The sequence below is a fragment of the Atta colombica genome, unplaced genomic scaffold (assembly GCF_001594045.1).
Source record: "Atta colombica isolate Treedump-2 unplaced genomic scaffold, Acol1.0 scaffold276, whole genome shotgun sequence".
Lineage (NCBI taxonomy): Eukaryota > Metazoa > Arthropoda > Insecta > Hymenoptera > Formicidae > Atta > Atta colombica.
In genome coordinates, this window is record NW_017259377.1 from 336,988 (window position 1) to 342,367 (window position 5,380).

The following is a 5,380-nucleotide window of genomic DNA, read 5'->3' on the forward strand; positions in this document are numbered from 1 at the left end:
GTATTTACAATGCAATACTCAAAAATGACTACTTCCCATTACGGTGGAAAATAGCGCAGATTATTCTAATACCTAAACCGGGCAAACCTCTTGAAGAGATAACATCATATGCCCAATAAGTATCCTGCCTGTATTGAATAAGGTGTTTGAAATGTTATACTTGAATAGATTTTTGCCTTTATGGAAGAATCATGTCTGATAATTGAACGTCAGTTCGTATTTCGTCAGAAACACGCCACTATTAGTCAAATACATAGGCTAAGAGAAAAGATTAATAAAACATTTGAGGAAAAGAAGTTCTGCTCCTCAGTTCCTGGACTACTCTTAACTGAAGTAGCTAAATGTTCCTAGCTTGTCATCTGACGGGATATTTATTGATATTCGAATTATTTTATATTTTTTTATATACTTTGACACTACACTATTGATAGTTTTTAAATTTTCATTGTATCCATTATTCTTTATTTGTTAATTTAAGATTGTATCTCTGCGTTGTAACACTGAAGAACGTTTTGTAAGTCGAAACATTTATTAATATATTATATTAATTTAAAGTTAATTTAATTACAGCTCGAAATAAGCTATGACATTGTGTTAATTTTTAAGAAAATATATGAGCATTTTTACTACATTATAACGTATAAGTAAGTAAAACATTAATTTTATCTCCCAATTGTACTTATCTGTATTGTCAAGCTTAGTTGTCAGGATTTTATAATCATGTATAGACGAGATCATAATAGATAGGATTTTTGGAGATTTTTTCTTTTCATTCTCTTCGTTAGCTATTAATTGAAATTTATCGGATTTACGTTGTAGTTTATCAATAATTTCTGACGAGATCTTTTGATAGTGTCAGTTGGAAAATTTCTTTTTTGTTTACGTGTTTGTATTACATATGTCACAATCCATTGTATCATCAATATCTGTTTGCAGTTTTTGTTCTAGGATAGTTTTTAGTTCTAATTCTACAACTTCTATCTATAAACAAAATAATCAATAGGATGTAAAGAAAAATCTAAAGAATAATAAATAAAATGCCAATTTAAGCCAACTGATTATTAATGTGTATTTTATACCATTTATTTAAAGTGAATAGTAAAATATATACGTTTTGACATACGGTTAAAGTCTTCTTCAGTACAAAGAAATTTACTTTAACTATTAATTACAAATTACATAATGATAGCACATACGAGTACCCAGCAAACGAAAATGGATTAAAATGGATTAGAAATTTTCAATCTATCCGAATCCATATTTTAAATCTATAAAAATGAATTGAATTCCATAAAAAATTTTTGTACATGTAAAAGTTTAAATAAATTAAAGCAGTAATTACATGAAATTCTATAATTATTATTTTGAAACTTTTATACAAAAAAACTTTTATACAAAAATATGCGCTAGATGTATAATAAAGGAAACACATTAATATAAAATATACATAAAAGCAATTAATTTATTAAATTATTAAAAATAAGGAATTTACATATGTAACATTTATTATACAGTTTATGCAGTCCTTTTTGTGTTTTTTTTAACTATTAAATGAAGTAGAATTCATATTTATATTATTTATAGATATTTATATTATTTATATTATCTTCAGATTCAACTAGATTGACTAGATTCAACTGGATTGGCTAGATTCAACTGGAACTGGAAGGCCTCAAGGATTCTGGCCAACCATTGCCTACAATAATCTTCCACACCAAGAAATCTCCTTTTGAAATGCAATTGGCAAAGCTATTGAGGAAAAAACTTTAGCGAAATAAGAAATGCTTTGCAGCAAGAAACAGATAGAAGAATCTAAAAAATAATAAATAAAATGCCAATTTGTGCCAACACTGGTTATTAATGTATATTTTATATCATTTATTGAAAATGAATAGTAAAACATATATGTTTCGATTTACGATCAAGGTCCTCTTCGATACAAAAAAATTTACATAAGCTAATAACAGGTTTTTGTATTTTTATATAATAATTTATACCCAGCAAACGAGAATTGAAATGGATTAAAATGGATTCAGATTTTCAGAAATATTGATTCACGAATATTAAAATAAATGCTTTTCAATCCTGAATGCATCTTTATTCATTTATAGGAATTGCATAGAGCATATCTCTATGCCTTTCAATCTAAAAATAATATTAGCTTTATCTGTGCATTGTAAATACTGTTCAATTCAAAATTTTGAATAGGAAATGCAGTTTTTCAATTGCATCCAATTAAATCTTATTGAATCCAATTGAATACAAAAAAAGTATTCGCTATTTAAAATACGCATTTGAATAGAAAAAAATTACAATCCATTTTAATTCTTTCTCGTTTGCTAGGCATTTCTTTTCTGGCTTTTCGAAGATTTTCGTGAAGAGAAATGCTAGTTTATAATTTTTTTCTGGTAAAATTCAACTTCTACTGAACTATTCTTGCTATTCGAGTTTATGAAGGAGGTATATAACGCGTATGAAAAATCATAAACAATCAAATATCTCATAAACTTACGTTTTAACATAATTTATAATATTCTAGATTAATGAGAGAGGTACACTTTTACTACGACTTATTAAAACTTATATGTTATTTAGGCCGCGATGTTCCGATTCATGTTCATAACGCTTAAAAATTATTTTATCCTTACTGTTTGTCAAATGTAAACGAAAACAAATAATGGTCATGAATATTGTCAGCATGAATAGGACCATAGCTTTAGAATGTTCTTCGTCCCTTTTTGATGCTTTTTCTGTAGAAATAGAAATAGTATTAAACAAGGAAAGATTCATTACCAATTTCGTGACACGAAGCAAGTCGGTATTTATCGACATTAAAACTGTCTTAAGTACAGTCGTAAGATGTCATAAGTCAATCCGAGACTGTATTAGCATTTCAAGATTTATTTAAGACAGGTTTAAAATAAAAACTATGAATATCGCCCTATGAATATTTAGCGTTTCGATAAATTTCCTCTGATGCGATATCTAGATAGAGACGGTGGAGATTTAGAAAGAGATGCTTGCAAACTAAGTATATCATTGATGCGTTCAAGGAGAAGCTATTAGCGCTATTTCTGTCATTTTAGTTTAGTAAAATAAAGATAGAATAATAAACATATAAAAAGCACTAAAAGTGTCTGCCCGAATAGACCATGTTGTCTCTTCCATTAGATCTTCATTTGAATCTATGTCGCTATCGTCAACGCAGAGCTTTCTTGACTGAAACTGAAGTATTCAGGAGTCTCTATCCTACAAACCTCGCTGTAAATACAATATGAAAACTGAAGCCCGATACAAAGCTTTTACGCCAGATAGACAATCTTTATTACAGGTATTTACCGAATGTAATAGTAAAATAAAATTTTAGTAAAATTACAATAAAATTATAAGAAAACGACTCAAACGATTCAAAATCTAATATATAAACAAAAGCTGAGATAATATAATATACTTATTAGCAATATTAGAAGATAAAATTATAAAACAAAAGTAAAAAAAAACAATAAAATTGATAATAGAATTTAATAATATTGAACTTAATAATAGTGAAAATGATCTCGTGAGAGATTGAACGTATGTCCATCGTAAATTTTGTTATTAAGTTCTGTTATCAATTTTATATTATTTTTTCTACTTTTGTTTTAATCTTATCTTCTAATATTGTTAATAAATATATTATATTGGCTCATAGCTCTTGTTCATATATTATAATTAAATATTAACATTAAGAAAAGAATCTTGTAAAAGATCTTGAAAAAAGAATTTTTTTATATATAATTTTGTTATATAATCTTAAACCTTCATCAGTATTCTGTAATTTTCATTCGGTTATGATTTGGCCGTTAAGGATCATAGCATATTTTTATTATTTTGGATTATATAATAATACTGTTATTACATTGTGATGAATGTCGGATGTCATGTAACCGATGTTATACGTAGTACGACAGCGAATATCTATATTCTATAGTACGATTCTATAGTACGATGGGTTCGTTAGGAGCAATCTCGAGCAGCCGAGAGACAAAACGAATAGTATTAATATATAACATAAAATTTATATCATATTATATTGGCGATACAGTTGAATCCGTTGAGAACGTTGGACGGTTTTCTTCATCCCTTATTTTATACGTTGGACATTATACATTTACAATTGTGATATTAATTTTTTACTTCTTTTGACATCAAAATTTGATTTTTTTTTCAAATATTAACATGGATTTTCTCAATTATCGAACTCTGAGAACAACGAGAAATTTTCGCAATCGGTTAACTAATCGTTTGATGAGCAATTTTCCGTTTCTTTGTTTTAATATTCATCTAATTATGTAACGAAACAATGGCTTTCTTAAGCTTTAAATAATAATTTTTACTGCGTCGGAATTTTTTATCTCAAGAGGGCTTAAATGCAAGATCGAAACAGGCAAGGTATTGTACTTAGTTAATATTGTATTCTCCCAGTCAGAAATAGTTCCTCGAAAAGATGTCGTTATGATGGAAAAGTTGTCAATTTGAAACTTGCATCGAAATTTCAAGATTTTCGAGTGATAAAAAATTACATATGTAGAGAGTGCAATGAGAGTTTGACACATTTTTAATATTTTTGATATAAATTTGTGATATGTAATCTTATATTTCGACATTTTTTTCGATTTCATTTCGACAATTGCAATATCGCTCTAATCACAGAAGCTTCCTCAAAATTTTTCAGTATTTATAGATAATTTTATAACTTTTTAGAAAATTGTGGAATTTTTTTATACGAATCGGAACATTTTTTACAATTAATCGATAAAGTCTACATCTTTTCTTCTAGTATTTCTTTGTATCTTATTTTATTATTCTACTCCTGCTGAATAACATTACTTTTATTTGTAGTACTTTTACTTTGTAGTTTATTTAATATAATCTTATTAAGTTACATTTGTATTCAGGAATTTCAGGGAACAATGTCTCTTACCATAAATGCTGATAACCTATTAACTTTTACTATAAATCTCTTATTATAAATGAACACAATCAAGAAAAAATATCATTGATTCTATCAAAGTTTAGCTAGATTAATTCTAGTTCGAATCGATATCGAATGATCTCGATTTTTAAATTAATGAAATTTAAATGTTGGTCTATCATACAAGTTTCCAATATCATTTGAAAGTAACTCATTTGGAAAAATATTATTAGTGTCACTGCTATTGCAGTAGTATTATTACTGATATGCAATAATGTCAATGCTAATGCAGTAGTATTACTATAATGTATTGAGTAGTATATGATGACATATGACATAACATAGAATTACTTCTAGTAATTGTAATATTTGGCATAAAAAATTTATTAGAATAAAAAATATATATATATATACAGATATATATAT